This window comes from Adiantum capillus-veneris, chromosome 13, assembly GCF_014529385.1.
Source record: "Adiantum capillus-veneris isolate H3 chromosome 13, ASM1452938v2, whole genome shotgun sequence".
Lineage (NCBI taxonomy): Eukaryota > Viridiplantae > Streptophyta > Polypodiopsida > Polypodiales > Pteridaceae > Adiantum > Adiantum capillus-veneris.
In genome coordinates this window covers 134,310,807-134,323,493 of record NC_140943.1, presented here as the reverse complement: position 1 = coordinate 134,323,493, position 12,687 = coordinate 134,310,807, and positions in this window count along the sequence as shown.

The following is a 12,687-nucleotide window of genomic DNA, read 5'->3' as shown; positions in this document are numbered from 1 at the left end:
CTCTCCTCTTATTTACCCCCCCCCCCCCAGCCTACCTCCCACCTCTCTCTAAGAACCAAGCATTGAAGAGGGAGACAATTAGGCTGCACCCCTACCATTCCTCCTCCTTTAGGTGATATCCCAAGAGCCTTCTCATTGGTTCTCCCTTAAGCCTTCACTAATCAAAAAGGCCCAAGGAGAGTCCATATTTTTCCTAATGATTTTGTTGCTCCGAAGGGTAGTACTTACTTTGGTTGCTATACCACATTGTAGTTGGTACTGGCGTTGGTTTATTTGATGCTTCCATCATTGGCATGTATCTCATGTCTACCTGCATTCTAGAACCTGGCAGCGGAGGTTGTTGTCCTAAGACAAGTTGTGGTCTTAAAACTCCTACTGGTCTTGGCGCATTCCCCGTAATGTATCTAGGTGGAATAGGTGCTTCTGGAATAGGTTGTACATACCTCTCCCTAGCATTTTCCATGCTATAATAGCACTCTTTCCCCATATGGTTCGTCCATTTTCTCTCAATTTCACACCACTTCGGCTCTCCCGAATCATACCTTACAAGAGGAATCAACCTCTTGACCAAGTCGTCGATAAGATTTTCTTGATCAATAGGTGCCGTTGGCTTGGCAATGGACTCACTTATCTGTGAAACACTGTGCTGAGAGGATGTGTCATCTCCTTCACTCTTTAAGTCCTTTTCTTTGTATGACTCACAGTTATCCATTAGATAAAGAGCTTCTTTGATCAACTCGTTTAGTGTCATCCTCCTTATCGTATGCAGATCCTTCTGAAGGCCCTCATCTCTCATTCCCTGGGTAAAGATCAGCATCAGCCGTGCTTGCGTAGGTAATTCCGCTCTCGGACAGAGCTTAACATATCTCTTGAGCCGTAATGATGCTTTGCGTACTGATTCATTCTCTTTCTGTTTGAATTTATGGATTTGCGAGACCGTGTTGTGAGCAATGCCTTTTGGCGAGAATTCTTCAATAAACTCCTCAAACAACTCATCTAGGGTCTCAAAATCCCATTTTTCCATCGAGTCGAACCATGAAGCTGCATCATCTTCTAGAGTCAATCCAAAGCCCGCAAACTGTGTCGCAAAATCTGAAACTTCCTCTGCTCTAATCACTCTTCTAAAAGCCGCTACACGATCTCTCGGATCTTTATCTCCGGAGTATTTTCTGTTTACCCATTTCTGGACTTGGGATGGTCTAACTCGTCGGCATGCTCCACAACTTGAACTTTACACATCTTCTTGAACATTCTAGTTCGGGCTACCTGTCCCCATCTATCGTGCCCATCGGGGATCTACAAGATCCTCCAACTTTGAACTAGCACATCTTTCATACCAAAGCTCGGTTTGATGAGCCGTCTAGACGGGCTTGTAGATACTCTCAAACACCACATTTAGGGCACTTTCCCAACACTTCGGACACTTTGACCTTCCATTCCAATTGGATCTCCCTAGAGCCCCCTTAGCCTAAAACACCACATTAGGCAGACATTTTTCACCATGACCAGCTTGCCTAGGGCCTTTATACCTACCTTAGCCATTCATTGTGCACCTGCCAACATACACAACATTGCATTTCACACATCCGAGCATGGACCAACTTTGGTTGCACCAACGTCTAGAGCTAGAAGAAAGCAAGATGAGGTGCTCACAATTGTGCAAGAACTTAGGACTTGATTATAAGTTTAATCTTGACTACAAGACTTGATAATTTATTTAGAGAACTTGATACATGACTTGATACTTGATTAAGGAACTTGATACCAAACTTGGATTAGAAGACTCGAATGCAAGACAAGGCTTGATAGTAAGAACAAGAATTGATAACAAGACAAGAACTAGGACAGGGCATACCTCGCATGAGTCTCACAAGTGGCGTTGGCAAGATTGAAGGGCTTGTAGCCCAAGACCCCTATTATACTATTGTTTGAGAAGGTTACTTGAGGCGGTTAGAATCTTCTAGAACCCTCTTGATCCTTCTAGTTCTTCTAGAAACTACTAGATCCTCTTTCAACTTTCTACAGCTCTCCAAAAACCTCTACATTCTTCTAGAATCTTCTCCAAGCTTCTAAAAGACTTTTGGAATCTTCTAGACTCTTCCAAAATCTTTTGCAAGTTTCTATAATCTTTTGGAAGCTTCTAGATTCTTTCAAAATCTTCTCCAAGCTTCTAGAAACTTCTGAAAGCTTCCCAAATGGCCTAGATTATTGTCACATGGACTAGAAATGCCCATCATCCCTAAGCGCCTGTAGATGCATTACAAGGGTAAGCCTCCAAAAACGCATTTGAGCCGTATGAAGGGAAACTTTCACGTACAGCTTTGTTGGGGGGAAAGCTTGACAAAGGGGTCTATCTATCCTAGCATGAAGTATGCTGGGACTTATGAAAAGCTGCACCTTATGATGTTCCTTACTAATTGGACTTCAACATAGCCACAACTCATTAGAAGGTAACTTGGTTACATAGATAGAGTTCACTTTCACACTAGAGACATACAAAGAGTTCAATGAGCCAACCTTTTAGCCTTTGTGCATGACTAAATTAATTTTTTTAATTATACAACAAGAACCATTTCTAAACACTATAGTGTATCCAAGATCATCAAATTGTCTTGGTGAAACCAATCTCTTAATTAGCTTTGGCTCATGTCTAACACCCTGCAACATGAACTCAGTACCATTGCACATACACAACTTCACATATCCAATTCCATGTATCTCAAGTTGATGAGAATCACCCAATTTAAGTGGATCATGTGTAGAATCATTACTAGAGTACCACTTCTTGTGAGGAGTAACATGAAAACTAACACCTGAGTTACTAATCCAGTTCTAGACATAGCAATCATCGAGAGCTAATAATGCATTTGGGCTTAATTAGAAGTGAAAAATAATACATCTAATGGTTCTTGCACATCAAGAACAATGTCATGTGGAGACTTAAGGACATTGAGCTCTTTATCTTCACATTACTCTTAGGAGGTGAACATATGGTAATGTCTTTATCCTTTTCTCTTTTCATCAAACGACAATATTTTTTCAAGTGTCCTTTCTTGTGAAAATGGTATCATTCATTGTTATTTGTGTCACATCCACACCTCTTGCTACGTGCATTCTTGAAATCTTGAGAACAATCGTGACTCTGACTACACTATCTTTTCCATTTCTGATTTTTTGGGCTACTTACACTAGCCATATATGCATCACCATGCCCACTATCGTCAAGAGATTCATGTCGAATTTATTCTATGACCAGTGCTAGTAATATCATTGAGAACCAGCTTGCCCTAAGGAGTAGAGTTACTAATGGCAATGTTGAACATATCCCAGGATGTGGGCAAAGAGCATAGCAAGAAAATTTCTTTCATTTCATCATCAAAATTCAGCCTTTTAGAAGACAATTGCATGAAAAGACTATTGAACTCATTTGAGTACGAACTACCACTACTACCCTCATGTTCAAACGCCCAAGATTCTTTATCAAAAACACTTTATTCAATGCACTCTTACCATCCCAAGAAGAGAATAATGACTCTTTTAATTCCTTTGAAATATTCTTGTCCATGATCGTAAAGAAAATGGCCTCACTTATGTGTAGGCAAATGATCACCACAGCACGAGCATCAAGATCCTCATAATCATCATTAGTGTAAGTACCCTCTTTACGCTGTTTCAATGGCATTGCAAGGCCCTTATTTATGAATACATCAAGAAAATGTTTCTTCTATATCTTGAAGTTTGTGCCATCAAAATTCTGCTATAACACTCTTATTTCTCAGAAGTTTGATCCATGACTGACAAGAGAAAATGAAAAAGAGTGAGACTTATAGGATCTATGATGATATTTTTGTAAAAACTTTGTCAGATTATTCTTTGCACAAAGATCAAAATATCAACAATAAATTCAACAAACTCATTGTAAGATCCTTGTAAGATCAATGCAAAAGAGTACTATAGGCAAACTAGAGGTCTCAAGGGAAAAATTTGGCAGAGTTTTCTTTGTATAGAGATCAAATCTCAAGAAAAACTGAGCCAAGAAATAATGTGTAAACCAATAAACAGTAATGGTTGGGCATAAATTGGCATATATTGCTCTAAACACTATCAAGTTATTACCAATTTGGCATAAAAGCACCTATACCCGTCTATACATATTCTATGATGATGCCATGAATGGAGATCTTCAGCAACCTAATCCACCTCACACTAAATAACCCAACCCTACTCGGCTTTAAAAGAACTCATGCAAAACCCCTCACAAAAGTTTATGCAAACACGGCTAGCCATAGTCTCAGAAAGGCTCTTTTGGACCGAATCTCAGAAATCGTCAAGACTATCAAAACAAGCCAAAATTGGCTCCACAATGACGTACAATAGTAGTATCCGTAACACAATTTACATCCCAAATGTAGAGCTATCACTTCAAAACCACATGACACATGCTCAAACAAGTGCCAATGACTATGTAGGCAAAAGCACAAAACCAGCTCCCTATGGGGAGTAAAAGGCTCTCAACATAAGACAAGCACTCTCTACTGCTAGTCATGCATAACTTATATGTATCCAAAATCCCACTGAAATTGTAATGATTATCACTGTCAAAGATGCTCACAAATCTGCTATGTATAGAGAGCAAGCCAAAAATACACAAAACAAGAGAACAATCAAGCTCAATCTAAGCTCTGTAGATGTATAAAATCAGCTCCAAAAGCACTCTAAATCACCAAAATATGTATACATGGTTTGCATATATATCTGCAACTTCTCAAATACCCTAAGCCAATATCTCTCAAACCGTTCAAAATTTACAGAAACATTCTTTTGCAAAGTTGTAGATCTCAAAACACTGGTTAGAAGTGGAGGGAATGGGCATAAAATGGGCTATGTTTACTTATTAAAAGAGATCTGTAAAATTTTACACCTATTTACCCTCGACAAGCAGTCCTTTGGGAAAACTTGCAATTGGAAAGTTCTAGACCATGTTGTTTTTGTCAAGGTTATTGGGAATCAAGATGAAATTTGACCTTTTACTCAATCATATTTTTGTTGAAAACAGTGCTCAAAATTCTGCAGCTTCATCGGAATCGCTGCCATAATGTAACAATGATGCAAGACCTTTTCTTTGGCTTTGATCGCTACCAGTGAGGGTTTGAAATTGCCTCACTACTCCTTATTGTTCTATATGATCAAAATAATAGGTAAGGTTAGTACGGTTAATGTGATGGGTATCTAACCAGTTGGCCTAAACCCTAATAATTACTCCATATGATACTCTCCCTTGGTAGCATCCATGTACATGTAGATAACCTCCTACAAGGAATTATTAATTATCCACCCTCACGAAGTGATTTCAAAGACCTAACTACATTTATCAACACTTTTAATCAAGGTTTTGATTTGATTAAGTGTATTTTCTTATCCGATGAATCTATATAGTGCTTCTCCAAGGAGCTTGGGGTCTAAAAAATTGACTTTGCAGTGGGTAGGAAGCTGATTTTTTATCACAACTCTTTATTGGTGTGCTTAATCTCTGGTTCAAAGGGTTTGACCTAATTTATAGCGGTTTAGGAGATACAACCAAAACAGTGTCCCTACCACCTACATGATGTTGGTGCAACGAGAGTTGGTTGATGCTGCAAGCGATATAACACAATGCATGGGTGCCCATATGTGCATGACAATGTGAGAGCCATGGACAATCAAGTGGTGGTCAAAATGTTTGCATGGTGCGGTTTTATAGGTCAAAAGGGTTCCAAAATAAGCCAATTGGGGTGGTAGGTCTAGGTGTCTGAAGGGCTAAGCTCTTGCTGTGGAAGGTAGTGTTTGAGATGCTATATGAGACACTCCAGATGGATCCTCAAACGTAGCCCTGGAGTGAAAGAAAGTTGTCAAAAGATGGAATGCACGGACAAGACAAGTGCAGACAGATGGCTAGAGCCGATGTAAGGGGATAGGAATTAAGTGCTCATGTTGTGGAGCATGCCGGCTCTTAGGGTCATCAATCAAAGCTCAAATGGGGAAGCTATGATCAGTTGAAATTTTGTCGGGGGACTAGTTATGGCAGGTTGACAACATTGGTAGGCGTTCCATCTGGTGTGTTTTTGGGTTTGATGACATTCTAGAAGGGTTATGCATCTGAATGTAAAGCTGATAGGAATCAATAGTTTGTAAATTGGATTCCCGGACAGTGAGATAGGGCAAGTTGAAGTTGGATGCGGCTAACGGTGAGGAGGTGCTAGATAACTTTTTCCAGTTTTGGCAACATTAGTTTATAGTCAAGGCAATGAGGTGTGCAGAGTTGAAAGTCAGATAGATGATGCTCCAAAGGGATCTTGTGGATACGTAATCGGAGTTCTAGGAAGTAAGTTACATGGCAAGGAAGTAGAGAAGAAAAAAATAGTTTGTTTTAATATTTGGTGAGGCTCTTGGAGTTCATGGAAGGAGGGCCACCCGGAGCGTGCCACATGGCAAGGGAAAGACCTCATATGCGGGGGTGTTTATGAGCACAAAAAAATAGTATATAGCATTGAGTGTAAGACCTTTGAGGGTATCACTTGGGAGAGTGAGATCTCCTTGATCTCTTGGGTATTGCATTTATGTGTAGTGGCCCTTTGGGTGCTGCTTGCGGTGCATCATCTCGACGGCAGTGGGTTTGTTTTGGCTAGCAACATCGGTGACTGGTAGTGGACGGTGGTGCTATCCAATGGGCAGAATGTGCAAATGGAGGTGTGGCACACATGACCAGAGGCAGGCTCACACCACCCCTTGGGCCCCGATAAATTTTTGAGACAAAGCATTGGAGGCACTAGCGCTAGCGCTAGTGTTCCCCTCTTTGAGAGCTCGAGTGTGGCAATGGTAGTGAGAGAGAGACTTGGGAAACCAATTCCAAGGTCTCAAGCCTTGTAGGAATTGCTAAGTTTGAGACCCAAGGGGTCCAATGGAATCAAAACTTCTAAAAATAGGTAGTAGCTTCCCATAAAATCCAATGTTTTACTCGTTAAGATGGACGTTTTCCTTAGTTTTTGCATTGTGAGAGATTGGAAAAGCCAAGAACTCACAAATTGTGGGGTTGTAATGGTTGTAAGATCCATGTGCTAAGAAATATCAAGAAATTTCTTCCATTTTAGTGCGTCGTTTACCCCTTCCCCCCTCTTTTCACTTGCCCTTTGTGTGTGTGTTGGTGTCGGTGGAGGTGTGTGTCCACGGACCACCTTGTGGGTCGTGGCTCAAGATGTGAGAGTGAAGGTGATGGACATTGAGTGCCTCATTGACTTATTTGTGATGAAAGCAGATGATAATGATTACCCTATCATCTTGGGTAGGCCATGACTTTTAGAAATTGTATCCAAACACAATTGGGAGAGCAAGGTGTTCACCTTGCTTGACAAAGAGAAAGGTAGACATATAGTGCTAGATTTGAAGACCAAGGAGAACCGTTTCCATCATATGCTGTCTCGGTCTCGTACTCATAGCTTGGTGTTGAGCTCGATGCTTCATCATTAGGCTCTATTAAATTCCATAAACCCTTGCGTATTAGCAAGTACATTTTTTTGCTCTTCTAAGTGGAAAAAATATCATCATTAAAGATGGTGATAATGGAAAATTTTTGATCCATGAAGTGGTCTTACTTGGCGACTCGCACAAGCAGTGTCTAACTTCTATAGTGAGCGTCAGTGTTCACAAGAAAACGGCCTTTTGTGTAGATTTAGAGCACAAAAATTTGGAAATACACGGCTAGTTTGGAGGGTCACCTTGATGGACACCGGCTAAATTTGGAGAACTTTAGTGTAAGGAACCCGTGAAAACACTTTTTTGGCATTCATTATTATGGGAATGGTGCCTTAACTCACTTAAATCCTTAAACCATTTTAGATATTAAAAAAAACATTAAAAATTAACACTTTGATTATGCAGCAAGTTTGATCTTTGAAAACAGAGCACGAAGTGGAATCGCCAATAAGAAGGTGTGATCAGTGCACAAGGTGGTGGCAATGGCAAGGGATATGGTTACAAGGCCATTGCAAAATGAAAATTGCAAAATTACAAGAAAAAGGATACATCTTATCATAGCCAGTGTTTGGCTATATTACTATACAACCAAGAAGGTTGCAAGTATTAGTGATCTTGTTGATGGTGTATCCTTAAATCCTCGCCCAGAGATTCTATTGCTTGTATTGTATCATTTTCATGTATGTAGACATGTTCATCTCAGTGAAAGTGTATATAGTGGTGCATGTGGTTGGTTGGAATGTGTTGTGTGTAAATGTGTCTGTGTGTGTGAGGGCTACACCAATACCGAGGAGCAGAAGAGAAAGGACGACATGTTGAAGATAGATGCTGATTTGTTTGGTGTCACGGTACTCTCATGCAAAAGAGGAGGTCAAGCCCCATGTTCATGGTATAGGTGCGGAGGAAGTAGCCAGTATGTTGAGCAAAGATTTGATCAAGAAAGAGAACGTAATCTATGTTCAACTGTGTGCCTCCTTCTTGAATCTATTTGCGACAGTACAAGGATCTGAAAGGAGCAAAAGGGGTAGAGCACAAGATAGTACTCAAGGAGAGGTACAAGCTGAAAGCACAAAAACTAAGAAGACTAGGGATATTCAAAAGGAAGCCCTTTGGTTGAGATAAATCAATTGTCAAATGTAGGTATTATATACCCCGTGAAAGAGTCAAAGTGGGTCTCATCTTGGAACCAAGTAGCCAACCAAGAAAGGTACTCAATCATGGATGGGTTTTTATGGTATTTTCAAATAGGGATCGCACTTGAAGACCAGCTAAGGAATTCTTCAATCTCTCCGTAGAGATGTTTTGCCTACCACACGATGCCATTCAGATTGGTAAATGCCCATGCTACATTCTAAGATTCGATTGAGAGTGTGTTTGGGTCGTATCTAGGTAGGTTCATCAAGGTTTTTATGGATGATATTTGTTTCTATAGCTCTAGGGCGGCGCACCTATCAAAGATGCAATTACGTTTCCAGAGGCTTGATGAAGAAGGTGGTCAAGTGAACCCTAAGAAGTGCAAGCTAGCACAACCCTGAGTGTAGTTATTGGGCCATGTGGTGTCACAAAATGGAACCGAAGCGAGTCCGAGTAAAGGTCAAGGCTCTAGTCTTGATGGATCCTCCCTCTAGTGCTCAAGGTTTGACCTCATTTGTGCATAAGCTAAAGTATCTATCGTAGTTTTTTTGGATGTTGTCACATTATGTGTATCCGCTCAACAGTGCGTGGTTTCAAATGTGATTAAGAAGCTCAAGAGGATTTTGATAGAGTGAAAGAAATCTTGTGACAGTTTCCGATGGTGTGTCCTCTCAACCGTGAGGACGATTTTTATATTTCCATGATGGTACGTATCGTGGCTATTAGAGTGATGTTTGCTGTAGAAGGTAGGGAGAAGATATAAACCTATTGAGTAGGCTAATAATTCCTGGAGAGGCGACCTACACCGAAGCGGAGTAGTGGGTGATGGCATTAACTTTTCCCTTGTAGGAAGTACAAAGTGCATCTCATTATGTGTGAATTCTATATGTTGACAGCTAACTATCTATTGCCTGAAGTGGTGCTGCATTTAAAGCCAAAGAAGTGGATTATGAAGTGGCTGTTAGAGCTACAAGAATTCAAGTTCAAGTTTAAAATCAACCGCACTAGTCGGTCTCATCTAGCCAGCATTTTGGTCAGCAAGGTTGTTGATTTTCCGGTTTATCCAAGGTTGGTGCAAGATAAAACTAGAGAGGAGCAAGACCTTGAAGGTGCGCTTTCTATGTGGTTTGATGGTGCATATAGGAGGGTGATGGAGGAAGCAGGAAGCAGGAGGCGGTGTGGTGATACAGGACCCACAATGCAAAGTGATTTTCTTGAGGGCCTATGATCTAGAGGATGTCAACATCAACAATGAGGTGTAATAACTCACCCTCCCTTTAGGCTTGAAGTAGTGTGTGGAGTTTGGCATTTCTATGTTGGTGGTGAAAGGAGATGCACTGTTGGCCATCAAGAAATTGTTAGGCCAATGACAGGTAAATTGAGATTCCTTGAAACATTGATTTTTTGCCATTAAGAAGCTGTTAAAGTTATTTGAAGAGGTTCAGTTCAATCATGTCAAGAGAGAGAAAAACGAAGAGACAGATCAACTAGCAAGGAGAAGAGTATAGGTACATGTAGGAGGTCTAGATGTGGCCTTATCCACTTACACATGTAGGGAATCCTTGAAGGAGATATAAGATTTTCTGAGTATAGGACAATGTATAGAAGGCTTATCTAAGCTACAAAGAAGAAGGGTAGTGCAAAAGAGCGGCAAGTTTACATTAGTAGGTGAAGACCTGATGACCTATGGTCGAGACAAAGTCTTAATGAGAGTGCTGTAAAAAGAGGAGATTGGTATGGTGTTGGAGCAATTCCATGTGCTTTTCCAATGCTTAGATTAGGTTTTTGGTGGTCGTCCATAGTATGGGATGTTAATTACTGGTGCAAGACTTGTCATGAGTGCTAGACCATGGGTGAAAGATGACTGGTATCCGAGTTGCAAGGGGTGATCTTTGCTCAAAATTCTTTCAAGAAGGATGCCATCGGTCCACTCCCTAAGTCTACAAGCGATAAGAAGTACATTGTGGTAGCCATTGAATACCTCACTAGGTGGGGTTGAAGCCAAGGAAATGAAGGATGTGAATGCACATGTTGTGGCCCAATTTGTTTTTTATAACATTTTTTGTTGTTTTGGAGTACCTTGGGTGCTTGTTTCTGATAGAGGTCAGGGGTTTAAAAGCAATCTTATGTAGGCATTGGTCGAGAAGCTAGGCATTTAACATCGGTTTTGTTTGCCCTATCATCCCCAATGCAATGGTCTAGTGGAGAGTACCAATGGGCAAACCATCAAAATGATGATGACGTATGTATATAAGTAGGAAAATGAGTGGGAGTCCAATCTAGATAAGTGCTTATGGGAATACAGGATGTCCTATAACGTGGCTACCAATTTTGCTCCATTTGATCTAGTCTATGGTAAGGAGACATTGTTGTCACACTACATGCACAACTAGGTGCTCTAAAGGGTATGTGGCACATCGATGCCACACAACACAAAGTTTTTCAGGTTCGGATTGTTAGTCTTGAAGCCTTGCAGATGGACATAGAGGACTACTATGTGAAACAACAAGAGAAGTGGGTGGCAAAGTTAATCAGGTCTGCCAGCCAAAAAGATACAAGAGAGAGACCTAGTGATGAAGTATGAGAGCTACTTGGTTTTTACCTTATGTGGCAAGCCTAGTTAGTAGCCCTAGTTGGCTTACCTACAAAATCACCCATTGTAAGTGCAAATATGCCTAGCTCAAGCTATAAATTGAGCTTGTGTATACACTTCCAATAATCACAGTAATCTTGGGTTTGTGTTAGTTTAATGCTTCCATTTCATTGAGTCTAGTTTACTTAATTCCTCTAATTACTTTTATTATGTGCTTATATTCAAGAATGATGCACTATCTTATCCACCATGTAGCCAATTGTCCATCAATTGGTATTAGACCCTCAAAAGGGCTAGCACTTGACAACTCTAGTAGGTCCTAATCACTATTTTTTATTAAGTGTCATTATTATGCACTTAGTTGATTTTACTATCTACTTGAATTTAATCATTTAGGATTGGCACTAATATACTGTCAATTGATTTTGTCCTGTGGATGTTCTTTGCTTATCCCTAGATCCACTACCCTTAGGTAAGTGATTAGCACTAGACTATGTGTTTCATAGAGTTCATGCAATAAATCCCTAGAATAATCTCCCTCCTCACATGGTAGTTACTATAATTGAATCTCTCTTGTGGTAATGCCATCATTTTTTTGCGTCTTTTTGCTTGATTGTGCTCGCAAAAAAAACATAATTTTTCTGGTTGTGTGCTTCAAATCCTTTTGCCAAAACTCTTAATTGACTCCTTCATCACCTATTTTGGATTTTATGAACACTTTTAATCAAAGCCTATAATTAGGGTGTCCGTGGCAATAATATGGTCCTTACCCTCTATGTGTGTGTATGGAAGGATTGTGACTCCATCCGCCTAGGTGGTTTATTGGGTCTGTTTCAAGCTCGCGGGTGCACCTAGCAACTTTTAGCGTGTAATATGTGTTCAATTGGAGGGGGGTTTTTAATCATAAAATTTATTATATTGTAAATAGTTTAAATATAAAGTTTTTAAAAAAACATATAAGAAAAAAGGGGTCATTTTATTGCCTCCCAACATGTAAGTATGGAGGTTTTCTAAATACCATTTGAACGCATGTGATATACATGGTATTTTTATAAGTGCACCCCTCAAGGTTTCAAGACATCATATATATATTTCTCCTTCTCTAGAAATCGTACTTACAACAAGATAAGACAAACACCCACACATGTTTATCGACAAAAGAATACCAATGACACCTAGCTATGAATATGAGTGCTAGAGATTATAGCTATTCACAAGAGATTATAACTAGTTGTCATGATTTGAAGGGCTCCTAAACATGAATGTCTTTCATTGTGAAGGGTAGTTTGGCTTGCCACATGAGTTACCTCTTATTAGAAAGGGCTACAAAAATCACTACATCTATGTGCGGGGAAAATCTCAAAGAAGAGGGGGAAGGGTTGCATTTTTCTACCATGGTGACATTATCCCAATGAGGAGGATACAAGACCTCATTGAAATAGATGATTTGG